A 15,552-nucleotide genomic window follows, 5' to 3' on the forward strand; every position below is an offset into this window, starting at 1 on the left:
CTGTCTTTGTTTCTCTGACTGATTCCCAGTAATTAAAATACAATAAACTTTAAAGAAAAATCACAAGCTACGCTTTTGATTAATAGCCTATGGCCAAAGACGCGCACACACCTCCATCTAGTCTGCTATTAAAATCAGTCAAGCGCAATTAGAACAAAGCAGCCACAACTTTTTGCAGACAGACAGACAAGCTACAAAACTCAAATCTACACATTTCCTTTCAGAGACAGAGCATATAATTTTCGGCGGAATTCTGCAAGCTTGCGTTTCTTCATTTCATTTGGCGCGAACAAAAGGAAAAATATATATATTTCTATTCAAATTGTAATGAGATCATCATACTAAAATAAAGACATTGCACGCGTACAGTTTGAAAAGCACAGAGATTGTAGCTTTTAAAAATTATTAATTACAAATTAATCAACTTTAACATTTATAGCGAAATAAAGCAATTATTGTTTAATTTGTATAGGATGCATTAGCAATGGATAATATAACTATATACATATTTATATATATATTGTAAGTATATACTTAATTCTTAATAATAAGACACTGTGTATTTTTCTGAGAATGTCCACTGCTCCTAAATTAATTTACTCTGTCCAAATTAAATCAATAAATTGAACTAAGCTCTTCCTATACAATTTAATACCTAACAAATTTGCACTTATTGCTGAATAATTAAATTTGAAAGCACTAAAATCTTAGCTTATAAACAACAGCTTGTTGCTATTGGCTTAAAATTGGTTTTTAATCATTGCGAAAGGCAGACAGCTGGGGAATATAATTCTATCTATAGAATTGCTTGCAGCTAGAAAGGGCAATCGACTACAAATTGAGCAATTTCCTTATGCGTAAAAAATAGTGAATACGAACTTTAAACGGATATGAGTTCAATGTGCTCAATACATATTTCTCTATTTGGGCTAGTCGCACGCCAACACGTGCAGACAAAGATCAAGAATTACGCAAGGCCTATATATATATACGGCACGCTAGCTGATTGATCAGTTGATTGACGGAACTGTGCTATGTTTGTCTCGGGCACGGGCACGTACACGCCTACGTAGAAAGCTTACGTGATGTCGAAATGTCAGCCACTTAATGATCGCGTAATACAGGCAGGCAGGCAGTCAAGCTCTCTCTCTCTGTCTCTCGAGAAATGGCACAGCTATGCCCGCTGGGCAGCACTTTGGGGTAGTAGTAAGTGTGCTCAGCAAACAACAAACACTTGAGCTCTAGAACTGATTTGGGTAAACAAATCACCTTGCGATAATCAAGAGTCAATAATCTGCTGTGTGCCCCCGAGTTCCAGCAATTCCAAGTGCGTTACCACTTGGTGGCCTCTTTCGGTACTTCGACTGCTGGTTAATAATGATTCATAACCTCGTCCGACTGTTTGCCCTGCTACATGTCGTTCATATCTTGTTCCTACAAATCGCGTGCTGATCGAACTGCCTGTTGTACTTGTAGCATTTGCTTATTGCCTGCCTCCCTCGCTCGCTCCCCCCGCAAACTGTTTTGGGCGCGTGTTTGACAAGCGCACAACAGACAATTTTAATGATTCCCTGCGGTTCGCTCGACCTATAAGAGTTATGACTTTTTCAATGTGATTTCATTTATTTTGCCTCCACCACAATTCGCCCGCTACGCTGTTGGTGTTGATGGCGACTTTTACTTGCTTGTCTTGGCGGTTTGTTGCTTTCGAAGCTAGTTTGGCAGTTCCTTGAACCCAAAGAAAGAAAAAAAAACATGCGCAACTTAATTAACTTTCGATCCATTGATAAAGCGAGCGGCTACAGTTTGACAGTCATTGTTGCTCACTCTATAGAACAATTGTTGATAATGATATCATTTAAACTTTTGTTAATGAGCGTAATATTTGCACAGCTTGGCAATCATAAAAAATAACTAAATGCTCATTTAGCCAAGTAATTTGCACGCAATTAATATTAAATGAATAAAGTTATTTTATATAGTATAGGTCTATGAACAAACTGTTATATTTTGAAGGCTGATGCAGTCGCTAGAGCATGACTTATTAAATAATCAAAGAAATAAAGGAAATACCAGACGACTGACAAATAAATTTAAGAATTAAGCACTCAACTCAAGTGATGATAAATAAATAAACACAATTAGGAAATACTTATAAAAATTATTGTATCTTTAGTTCAGCTAATACGACTTTCGGCTACTTTATCCTAATATTCAATAATTCGTAGTTTGCGATATGTTCCAGAATAAAAGGATAATTTAACATTTTTTAGGTATGTGGTAATTGGTATTTATATCTTGGGGTTTAACATAAAACTCCGTTCCGAAAGGGTTAAGTTCTTTTCATAGCTACTCTGAGCTGTGTTGTCATTGCGGGCCCAACATTTTGCCTAATGAGCGCTGGCATTGGTGTCTTGATTGAAGTGTGAGTGGAGCTGGGATGCACTGAAAGCTGGGAAGGCAGCATGGGATGAACTCATGCCAACTTACATTGTATGCAATAGATAATTAAACGCCTTACCATATATTTTATAACCGAAGTCGGCGCTTATTTGACGTGAATGGTGTGCAATCAATTTTTATGTAAACGCAATTCCACAATGCAAAAGTTGATGCTAATGAAGCGCGGCTTATAGCAGCACCAGCAGCTGCCAGCAACAGAGACAGACAACCGGATAGCCTTATGCACGTTGCTTGTGGCTGGTGGATAGTGGGGTGATGTGTGGGGTGTAAAGGTCTTGGGCGTCCAGCTAAGCATTATTTAGTATAAGCCGAGCTCAGGCTGTAGCTATAGCGCCTGGAAAGGCAGATGCTGCGTGTTGTCTAATTAAAACTACCATAAATACGTTCTAAGCTAAATGTTGACTTTGCTAAATTAAAATTGAATGCTTTTTTGTTAACAAAGCGCATGCAAAGCATGAAAATGGCAATACAGCATTGATTGAGTGTCGACGAGATGAAGACCTTTGTCTGAGCCCAGTCAATGTGCAAAATAGTTAAAGCTGACTGCCTGCCAATTTGGTAAATAAATATTGAAAAGCCATAAATGCGCTTGTTAGCAATTGTCATTTGCATTTTTATGCCAAACTACGAGCAGTTACTCGTAATTTGCCAAAAACAACATTGAGCAGCATTCAAGGTCTTAGCCTTAAGCCCGGCTCAGTGCCAGAGTCCGAGCCGAGACTTGGGCACAGCCCAGCAACATCGATCAGCAGCGCATGAAATTTACCGCTTGACCAAGTGCGGTCTATTATATCGAACAATACCCTGTAGCTTAGAGTCAGCAGTTAAATATTTATTAAATTAAATTAGTATAAAAGTCGAATAAAATAACGATAACAAAAATATTTATAAATAAGAATAAAAAAGGATATAAGTAAAATTAGTAGTAGTAGTGAGTTTAAATTATAAGATATTTTTAGTACGAAATAAAATAAATTAATTTTTTAAATTTAACATTTGAGCCTTTTGTTAATGTTAATATAGCCCTTCTATATAAATCTACCCTATACATTTTTTTTAGCCACATTGCTGCTAATTTCAGCTCGCTTGCTTATTTAAATAAACACTTGAAGCTTATTAAAGTTTTATTATGATTATTGCTGTCGTTTTTGCATTGATTCATGCTGTGCCTGTGCCATAAAAATGGCATAAACTTTTTATTTCACAAAATTTAAATTGCAGTCCGCTCATGTGTCATATGGGAAACAACGGCAATTCAACAATTTCTCTTGTTAATGCTACGCTTATTGCGCTACGCTTTTTGCTTGTCATAATAAAATTTATATATAAAAAACATTTAAAAAATATGTATGCGTACTTGGTATAAATCTAAGCGCACTCGACTGCAACAGAAAGCTGAAAAAGTCTCAGCGTTAATGTTTAGACTGAAACAATGGGTGTCAGCTTGAAATCAAGTCAATAGCAACATGTTGTTGCAAGCCAGAACCGCAGACGCCACCAACAGCAACAGCAACAACAACAATAAGTTAGCGTAGATAATTTCGCCCAAGCATCATCACTATAAACAATTACAATTGAGAAATTAACGTTGCATGCCAAGTGCAGTGAGTGAAAATTTTAAAAGCACAGGCGCAAAAAAGCGAAAACTTAATGTAGCACAAGCAGCAAGTGTAACCGTTATAGCCTAAGTTAATAGCTAAGTGCAGATGGGCTTGGACAAAGGAAATTTCAATTAGGCAAAGAGCTTTTGCCTGTTGCAGATTTAATCTAAAAAACTTTTTAATCAAGATTCAAGTGTCATTTGTTAAGTATTGTGCTGACAAAGCAAAGAAAAGTTGCAACCAGGAAGTGAAGAGTATGCAAATTCAAGAATTAAAATAAAATAATGAAAAATAACTGAATGTGTTTATTTATTTTAGAAACCTTGAACGTTAATAGTTAATTATATTATCGATTGTATATACTTTATTGGGAAATTAAGCAAACTAACGCTTAAAAGTCCTTTGCTCAGTTGTTTTGTATTTATATCTGTGGACATGCGATAAAACATCTTATGGCGAGAATAGAAAATTTTCTAGCAGCGTTTTAGACAACTTGACATTGTTTTAAAAATTAGAAAACAGCGCTAAGAAATGGCAGACCCATAAATTATATTATATAAAATATTAAGCAAAGAGACAAAATTCTAAGGACTATAATAACTAAGGCTACTACTAATTTGGTATAAAAATAATTACTAATAATAATTAATTCCAAGCCAGATCAGTTTTATTTTTGAAAATTTGTAATTTGTAATTGTCTCATCTTTGTAAGTCACAGCTTTTCTTTATTATTATTTTTTATTTCTTGCACACTTGCTATGAGCTATGCTAGCAATCAGCTTTTGTCAGCGCAGTAAGTGCTCAGCTTTTGTCAGACACATGCAGACTACAAGCTTATTTTTTGTTAATCTGTAGCATTCAAATAATTTCTTACACTATATCCAGTGTATTGTCCTCAATATTTCAGTTGTTTTTTAAAATCCATAGATAGAAAAATAAATGGAACCGAGTGTAATTTCCATTAAAGTTTATGTTGCAACATAATTTTTACCAAAATTAGTTACACAGACTTTGACAATTTTTATTGCCACTGACAAACAATTAGCTTGACCCACAAATTTTGTACTTTATCACAGTGATAAACAGCTGACAAGTCATCAATGCTCTACAGACACAAACTTCAGCCATAAATTGTAAGCTCTACGAATAAATTTTCCAGATGCACAACTCGAGCGTTGTGCATTGTGGAAAATTGCAAATTTCCGCTGATTTCTTATGATATGCGTATTTGGTGTTGTTCAAAGGTTTTTGTTTTTGTTGTTTTCAAAGTTACAGCTCATTGAATTCGCATACAAAGCAAAGCCGCAGCAAATCAATTTGACATATGCCACTAACTCTGCAGGAAAAACATTTGCATAGCTAAGCCATGAGCAAGCTCTATGCGTAGCTAAATATGTGTGTGAGCTAGAGTAGAAAATGCAGCACTAGTTTTATTTTTTTTTTTGCAATAATCAAACATGTAATTATCTGTTAATTGTTATTTAATATGTTTAGTTGCATAGCGATAATCAACGATTGACCCACAAGGTCGTTTGAGCTACATGCGTGTCTAGTGCTCAGCGATGAGCTCATAACACACACAGACAGACAGGCAATCACGTGTGCATGTGTGTGTGTTAGTTTCAAGCTGCACCTGTGGCCAGCTGCTGGCAACAACACTTAATTAATAAAACTAAGCGCTATTAATAGAGCCATAGCCACAGCTTTGGCTGTGCTTGCAACTCATGCGACATGATGCAGCAAACCGAACACGCCCCAAAGCCCCACAAAAACGACTCGTGGCACAAGCCAAGCCAAGCCAAGCTCTTTAGTCGCCTCATCGCATCGACTGTGTTTAACCAAGTTCACACATGAACAATGCTTTCGAGTCATTGTACATTGTACAAAAGATGCGCAAATGGCGTCATTGTGCAACAAAAACAAACGAAAACGCCAAGATAAGATACATGCTGCTCTAGTTATAACTGTGACAAGAATGTGGCTGCTGCTGCCACCGTTGTACTTAGTTAAATGAATATTATATTTGCTTGCTATGCTTGACATGCATTTGCATTAATTAAATATATGCATATATGCGATTAAAGATTATGCTAAGAATATGACATGTAAGCATAACGAGCTGCATAACATTTAATTGAGTAGCTCAAGTCTGTGGAAAGTTCTTAATGTTGTATCATTCAATTTATTGAAGAGCTTAACATATATATGAGTCACGAATGAAAAGTAAAAGAATAGAAAGATTACCACACTTCTAAGCATATAAATAAAATCTAAATAAATAATAAGATGAAAATATGTTAATTTAAAATTTTAAAGTCAAAGGGTTACATTTCATTTACGATTACCAATCCATTAAATTAATTTGTATCTAGTGATTATATAATGCAGAACTATTTTCCATTAATAATAATCGAAAAATTTCGGGATTATATAAGCTCATTAAATATAAATCAAAATTATTTAGTTTGGTTTGATGCTTTCGTTCTTTTCTATAAGATTATTATAAACATAACAACAACAATAACTTATAAAAATAATTTGTTAAAATTTAAAATTGTCTAAAACTAATCACTGTATTGTTGTGAATAGTCGCGAATATTCACTCAACAAAATCTATTGTAATATTATTTTAATTAATTGTAATAATTTCTATTTTTTCTGCAAATTTCTCAAATTATTATGAATTAACAGTAAATAGTTTAAGGAAACTTAAAATCAATGTAATTCACCTTTTAAGCAAACATAATATAATTACTAATGATTATGATTGATAGTTATTACTTAATAGGGCTGGATCTGATCTATTAAATAATATTTGTAGCAAGTCCATAGCCCAACACTCTAGGCCTTGTTACCTATTTGAATGTCAGTTGGGTTTAATAAGCCAAATTGCCAGCTGGCAGGGCCCAAACACTTTCTATAGCCTCCGCCCACTTGGCCACTTAACACTTTTGACCAGCTGACAGTCAAAATAGCTGACGGGCAACTCGTTAACGTTAACTTTGACATGTTCATAACAATTGCCCAAAAGGCAGTTTGGGGTATCAGGCGCAGCTCGGCGTCGGCGCAGCTGAAGCTTCAGCTCTTCTCTTCAGCCAATCTTGGGCCAATTATTGAGCCGCTGGCGTGCAATTTACGTGAAGAAGTTTGCCAAGCTGGCAATTGGATTTATCAAGTTGATGTACATCTTTGTTTGAAATGATTTTGGTTGCGCCAGGCTTAGGGGCAACTATAGAAATAGAAGCTAAGCTGAAACTTAAACTGAAACTTGTTTAGCATATTGGCAAATGTTTTTGCCCAAAAACCAAGAAAAACGAAAAACTTCCTTGACCGCCCACTGGCAAAGGCAAAACATCGAAAACTTCCTAGGAAAAAAAGTCAAGCTGCACGAAGCGCATCATGAGCCTAAGACTGATGATCAAGAGCAGAGAGAGCACAGTGACCTCTGCAACAAAGTCTAGGGCCAGCTGCCATTCCAAGTTGAACTAAGTGGAGTAATGAACCTTTGTGAACAGTTGTCTTTGTTTGTTGTTCTACCAGTTGTTGTTGCTGTTATTGTTGTTGTTGCAGCTCATTACGTCAAATGCGCGCAATGCATGCGACTGGGGCAGCAACTTTGGCTTTGAGCTTGAGTTTGGCTGCAACTGTGAATTGCAACAAATTTGCAAAAGGCGCGTGCTGCAAGCTTCAGAGCTTACAGTTTTATTGCAGAACAAGGAAGCTTAACGTTTTGGGCCAATAATTTTGGCCACGCTCATAAATGGTAATCATAGTGATTCGTTATTGAAATTTGCCAACTGGTTGAGGCTAAAGCAAGTGGCTTAACATTTTACTGTTAAGCACGCAGGCAAATGCGTCAAGTTCGTGTCTTAAGTCTTTCGTTACGTTTCGTTTGCATTTAGCCAGCGGGCTCGCCCGCGCTTTATTATTTCAGCTCTTTGCATATTTTTGATAGAATTTTTCCCATGCAATTTACCACTAATTGCTGCACGCAGCAGCAACAACATCAACAACAACAGCAGCAGCAGCAACAACAACAACAACAATAGCTAAAGCAGCAGCATGTCGAGTCTATACCTTGGCTGCTTTCTTTCTTGCGCCTAGGCATGAAACAAATTGCTAAAGCTACGTGTTCGCCAATTGCCATGCAGCATTCCTGCCTCAGTCGGTTGCAAGTTCGACTTTGTGGCCTTTTGGGTGGTACGCAAATCACGAATGTTCTATAGCAGAGTCGAATTTCCCATGCCGAAAATAAATGCTTTTATTTAAAAGAAAAGTAAGTATAATAAATAAATTGAATGCTGCGGCTTCTAACAGTTTGTATTCATTATATTTAAGACTTGGTTTTGTTGTTTATTTTTTCTTTTTTTTTTTGTGGGTGTTGCAGCTGCATTGTTGCCGCAATTGGTGCTCAAAGTTGTCGCTTGTCGTGTTTGTGCTGAGCTCGCAAATCAAAAGCGCTTGGGTGACAACAACCTACCGCGCAGTAGCTGCAACAGTTGCTGCTACCGATGTGGCTGCTGCTGCTGTTTGCTGTTGCAGTTGCAGTTGCAGCTATTTTAATGGGTTCTTTCGCTTTTCGTTTAGTTTCGCTGGATAGCATCAAGGAAGCGAAGCCCAGAGTCAAGTTTTGTGTGCTCCAGCTTCAGCTCTAACGCTCTATGTCGTTTAAATGGAAATCAACGCGCAGGATGCATAAAGTTTGCTTTGCTTTGCTTGCTGTTGCTGCCTGACCCTTTCATTAGACGCAACAGCAGCAGCAGCAGCAGCAACTGCAGGCAGCATTCGGTTAGCTGCTGGCTTAGCTTTGGCTTTGGCTTGTGGCTCGGCTATGAATTATTTGCGCTTTGTTTATGCTCAAGGAGTCTGTCGATGTTGTTGTTGTGGCTACTGCACGCGAATTGTTGCACAACAAAACGGCAGCCGCGGCTGCTGCCTGCAACAAAAGCAAATAATAAAGTGAGAAGAACAATGCCAATGCAATGTACAAAGTCAACGAACCTAAAAAGTCCCATATTTCGCTAGCAACAGCCGCAGCCGAAGCCGAAGCAGCAGCAGCAGCAACAGTTGCTGTCGCAGTCGCTGCTTTGTCCGGCAACAACATTTTTTCGCTCCATTTCATTTTTTCCAAGCATGACGCAAAATTTGTTGCCAACTTTTCCACACACACAACGTCAGCATTTTCACAACCTTTGCACGTTCAGCCAGCCAGCCAGCCAACAACAGCAGCAGCAGCAGCATTGACGACGACGACGACGACGACGACGACGGCAATGGCCAAGAAGCCCTCCATGGCATTGCACGTAAAAAGTGCAATGGCCTTAAGTGGAAAAAGCAGTAATAGAAAATAAGCATGGACTGAGCTGAGGCAGCAGCAAAAGAATTGCAAGCAGCCAAAGTCAGGCCTGCCAGGCAGGCTGCAACAACAGCAGCCGCAGCAGCAGCAGCAGCAACAACAACAGCAACAGTAAAAAGTTGCAGAACTTTGTTGCTGGAGCTGAAACGACCTCGCTTGCATCATTAGAAGTGGTGCTCAGCAGCAGCAGTAGACAAGAGGAAGTAGAAGTGGCCATTGCGAGAGGCAGGAGGAGGAGCGAGGTGGGAGGACTTGCCGTAGACAAAGCCAAAGTGCTGCTACGTGCCTTGGGTTCTATGCAATCTCACTTGCTAGCTCTTTCTTTCCTTCACTCTCTGGGCTTGGACTTGAGCTGCTGCTGCTGCAATCGAAATAATAAACCCAACAGTTGGACAATTTTCTCGACGTGAGTTTTTTACTGCCATTGTTGCAACTATTGTTGTTGTTGTTGTTGTTGCTGTTGTTATGAAAGCAATGCATGTAAAACTTGTCACAAGGCAGCAGCAGCAGCAGCAGCAGCAGCAGCAAGAGCAGCAGACAAACCAATTGACCTTTGCTTGATCAACTGGCCCCCAACCCTGGCTCTTGGCGTGGGTTCAATGCACTCAATCAAGCAATCAATCAATTGTATACCATGCCAAAATCATTAGTGCCAGCGTCCATGGTTTGACCCACAGCCCACTTAAGGCAACAAAAATCTTCTTGTAGTTGTTGCTGCTGCTGCTGTTGCTGTTTTTGCTGATGTTGTTGCCGTGCCATGTGCCAAATGCCGCATAACTCACAGGCACACGTCCAAAACTAAGCTCAAGCTCTGCATGCTGGATGCTGGGGCTAGAGATTCAGTCAGTGGTACATCAAGTAGTTGGGCATATAAGGCTGTCGCCTCTAAAAATGTTCGTGAGAAATTCGCACGCTTTTTTATCGCAATTGTTTATGGCGGCATCTGCAGCTTGTTGTCAATGGCAACACCAAACAAAGCGTGGACCAGGCCCAAGCCAAACCAAAAACAAACCGTAACCCATAAACCGTACGTACAACGTGACTTACATATTTGCCACCTTCAGCCGCAGAGTCACAGCTGTGGGTGCAACCAGCTGTAGTTGCAATCAGCCAAAACCAAAAAGAGAGAGAAAAAACCAAATCCGTTGCCTATTGTCGTAAGCAAAATTAGAATTTCTAATGGTTGTTGTCTTGACTTTGACTTTGAGTTTGAGTTTGAGTTTGCCATGCCCATTGCTGACAACAGTTTCTGTTGCTATTGTCTGTTGCTGTTTGCTTGTTGTGCAGCAGCAATTTGCGCGTGTTAAATGCAAACGCCGCTGCAGCATTTAACTGTTAAGCTCTGCAACTCCAAGCTGACTGCCTTGTCTGCTCTGGTCGCCAGTATGCCAAATTATAGACAATGATTGAATTCAATTTGCAATTGAAAATACTCGCAGTCTCCCAACTAAGGCCAAGTTCAGTGTGTGGGCGCTCACAACGGCAACAGCAAGCACTTTAACTGCGCTGGGAACACAGTATACCTAATGCTTTTATATGGATGATGTAAAGCCATTGATCATTGATGATGCAAAGAACGCTATTTGCTTGCTGATGTCATAGACTCTGGCGCTGGCTGCACGTGAATTGAGGCAGTATATTGCTGAGCAACAATATAATCTTAATTTAAATATAACAATAAATACAAGTAAAGAGAGCGAGAGTTACTTCAAGGTTTTAAATCCAGCTCTTAGTTGAGGATTTAAATTTAATATGAACAAGCATAACTCAAAGTAAAAAACTTAAGTAAAATGCGCTTCCTTAATTGTAAATTAATTCAACTGTCAATATGTTGCGGCGTCTGTATTTAGATGTAGATGAATATACAGAGAAATATTACTTGAGTTGAATAGGTTTTATCTTGATTATATCAATGAAAGAGGCTAAATGGTATGAATCCAATAGGATTCAATGATATTACTTTTTACAAATTGCTATTAGAATCAATAAAATGATTAATCGATAAGAAATATGAGGACTTATAAGAGCAAACAGGTAAGTAGTTACACATGTATGTAGTTGCAACAATAAAATATGTTGCATTGTATCAATTACAATGTTTCAAACTTCAATTTTGAATAAAGTTTGTGAGTAGTGTACAAGCATAAAATATTTTCTTATTGGAATTATTTTGTTTGTCATTTTTATGACTTGCACAATTTGTTGCTCTTATTGTTAGTTCTCGTTAAACACAACTTAACAACACTGGCCTACTGCTAAAATTATCGCTTTACAGCACTTGATTGTAAAATTGCTTTTCATTTTCATTTGAGCTTCCAATTTAATTCAGTCAGCAATACAGCAGTGACAGTGTTAATTTGAGAAAATATATTGAGAAAAAAAGAAAATCATAAACTGAAAATAATGTCTGACGCACGTGGAGATGCCGCATTGCTGGAGCATGCTTACGCCAATATGTTGCGCCCCGTGCGCAAAATTATAAAAACATTTTACATGGTGCACTTCAATGCAACGCCCTATGCGCAGGTCAAGGAGACGAGTGAGAAGCTGCTTACCGTAGGCCGTCATATTCGTGAATGCTCGCTGCGCTATGAAGAGCCGCGAGCGCGCGAAAGGTTGACCAAAAATCTGTGGAGTTTTGTGGGCCAGAAACTCCGAACCGATGGGCAGCAGCTTTATAGAAGATACCAGCATGAGCAGAGGAAAAGCGATATGTTCCAAATGGCTTTGGTTGAGCCTGATGATGATGAACCGGCAGAAGTAACAAGGCAGCGACACAGCGATATAGTCCAATTGGCTTTGTTACAGACTGATGATGAAGAAGAAGACGTTTCTGATACTGATGGTTTTGATAACGACGACAATGACGATGACAGTGACGAAAATGACAAAACAAAACAAGCAGAAGAGAAACCGAATGCCGAGCAACTGAATCTTGGGCTATCTCTGAATCTCAGAAGTCCCAATCGCCAGCTTTGGGCTCAGCTGGAGGTGCAACAGCCAAAAGGAGAAGCAAATGATGATGCCAACAACGACGAAGACGATGAACCACCAAGGACCAAGCGTCAGCGTCAAGAAGGAGCAGAAAATACCAAAAAGACGGTCGTTTTAAATTTCATTGCTGATTTAAATATTTAAACATAACTGGCTCATTATCAAATAGAAGCTCGCAGCTTTCGAATTGATTCTAACAACACACAAAACAAAAAAAAAAAACAAATAATTAGAATCAATTCGAAAGCTCTAACAGAACACTTATTGCAACAGAACACAAAAATATTATAAAACACACCTGCAAATAACAAAAATCAAAATTGTATTTGAATATCAAAATTTAATACACTGTTAGAAATAAAAACGCATTCAGCCAAATATTTTTGCACTATGTCTTAAAACTCAACAAACACGTAGAAGGAACAACAAAAAATATTATCCTTTGTCTACAAACACCCTGTATTTAAAAAGGCGTGTATATTCAATTTTTCTCAAATACTTTTATAGTATCAGCTATTGTTATAATCTTAGCTTAAATTAGAATCCTAGAGGACACGTGCATACCATACGAACCACTGTGCAACGCCCTCAAAATATAAGCAATCAAGTAAATTCTAAGCACCGTTATAATATTATTTCAATGCATTGATTAATCTTGCAAACTTTTGAGTCAACCCATGTGCAGTTTGCAGCTCACTGACTGCATAATATAAATTATTAAAAATATGTGTGCATGTAATCTTCTATTTTTAGCTGCTATAGCAGATGAGCAGCAGCTTGAGCTTGAGCACAGTGGGAATTACAATTGGTTTTGGGGGATTGGGAACGAGACCTGGCACGTAAACAATTTCAATGATGACGTCGCTGATTGTGAAATACGTGTGACTGGCTAGCGGTTGTTTATGCAAACGGAACTACAAACCAGCAAAAGCAAACGCCCAAGCACACGTACCAATGTTTGGGTCAGAGCTAACAAGGCCCAAGCTAATTGGCCAGGCTCAAAGTCTCAGGCACATTGCAAGCTTCTCTCAAATACAAAAAAGTCTAAGCATTAGAATTAAATGTTAACTGAGCTGCATAAATGTTCTGCGCATGCGGTATAAATTAGCTTGGGCGCTGTTTCAAGTTTGTTGCCTAAGTCTTTCGTTTGCGACGCGCTAATTAAAATCGCCAAAAGGCGAAACATGCTCTGCGCGCTCATAAAAAGGCGCAAAAAGCCAAAAGCGACCGCCAAGCGTCCAAGTCCAAACTATAAATAACGCCCAGTGTCTGTTAAGCTCTTGGCCTGGCCCTGTGCCCGTGCCCTTGCCGTGGCCCGGGCCTAGTTCGATATATTGATGTGTGTCCTGTCTACTGCTTTTTAAATCAAATGATAATAAATCACCGGCAGATATCATAAAACATGTTGCTCATAAGCTCATACGCATACCAAAGCAAATGCGAAAGGGACACCCGGGCCCATGACAAAAGCTCTCTAGCCCTGGGCAGTCGCAGTCGCAGGTTGAGTAGAGCAAGCAACGCGGTTTGGTGGGAAATTTGCGCCGCTTAGAAGTAGAAGAAGCTGCACTGAGCGAAAAAAATTCAATTGAAATTCAAATGAAGTTCAAGCATATTTTAACTTAATATTTATATTTAATCGTTTAATTTCATGTTTTTTCTGCTAGTGTATGCTGCAGACATTCTCGGCACTTGAACTTGCTCATGCCACAAGCTTGTGGCCGCGCGTTCTTCTTCTTGTTGTTGTTGTTGTCTAATTTCCATAAATGACAATGAGAGTCATAAAACATGCGTCGTTGTTGTTACTGCTCCTCGGCAATCGCTCGATTGTCTTCGCCGCGGCGGCTCGGCTGTTGCTGTTGGTGCTGCTGCAGCGGCTGCTGTTGTTGTTGTAATTTTTTAAAATAAAAAATATTGCTGTTGCTGCAGTTTTCATCATCGTGCAACAACATGTTGTACGTTGTTTGCTGCATAAATTAGATTTGAGCGCTGATCTACACTTTTGCTGCCTGCGAGCACGACGAAGAAAGTGCAAAAGACCCAAAAGCGTTTTCCCTCTCAGCACACAGCACAGCGAACGAACTTGCAGCTTGGAATTTATATCGCCAAAAATGACGGTCAACAAAAGTTAAGGGCCAAAAGCGTGTCTGTAAGTTCAACTGCCGTAGCAAAGGCGCAGGCCTTAGCAAGCGAGGCAAGCGAGGCACGCAAGCAGCATTAAACGTTGCCAAGGCTGCGAACACAGTCAACTGCCCCGCGGCTACTTGTGCGGCATGCGGCTGCTGCAGCCTTGCCACAACTTCTAAGGCAATGCTATTGCCCTTTTTGAAATTTATCTAAGCCTCACTTGACACTTGTCGTCGTCGTTGTTGTTCTTGTCGACGCTTGTTCTCGCTGTTGCTCCAACATGGTCGACGTCTTGGTCTTTCTGCAATCTCGCGCCTTTAACGTTGCCAGTCCGCAGTTATCATTAGACAGCGCGCTGGTCTTCAATTTTCCACTGATTTCAGTTAGCCACACACACTTGGCCCATTGCCTGGCCTAACATGCATGTTGCCCAAGCATTTGCAACAATTCATAGTCGAAGATTGTTATACACTTTGGTCTACAATATCAAATCAACTTGCAGTTAATAGAAAAAATTATATTTTTATAAACACAAGTCAAATTGCTGACGCAATTAATTTGACAAACATTTTGTGTATTGAGTGTATTTTTTGTAGGTTGAAGCTGCGAATATTTCTTTTTCGCTCGTTTTTGCAGCATCTGGCAATTTCACGTTTAGTTTGACGGCTTGACCATGACCATGACATTGCCTTGAAGATACGCTCAAAGTCAAATGCCAATGTCTAGCGTAGCTATGAGAAAAGCCAATGAAGCATAGATAGATCAATAATACACAGCAAAAAAATACCATATCAATATTATCGTTTGTGAAATTTGTAACCAAGTTTCCAAATATTTTAATGATGTGCTCAAGAGTTAACAGCTGAGATTGTAATTTTTATAACTTTTGAGATATTCTTATTTATTGTTTGTTGTTTTTTTTTTTTAACTAAACTGAATTTCTTAACTGCTTTGAATAGGGATTGCAATTCTTATAATATAATAATAAATCAAACTAAGTTTTGAATAATTTTA

Source organism: Drosophila busckii, chromosome 2L (assembly GCF_011750605.1).
Source record: "Drosophila busckii strain San Diego stock center, stock number 13000-0081.31 chromosome 2L, ASM1175060v1, whole genome shotgun sequence".
Taxonomy (NCBI): domain Eukaryota; kingdom Metazoa; phylum Arthropoda; class Insecta; order Diptera; family Drosophilidae; genus Drosophila; species Drosophila busckii.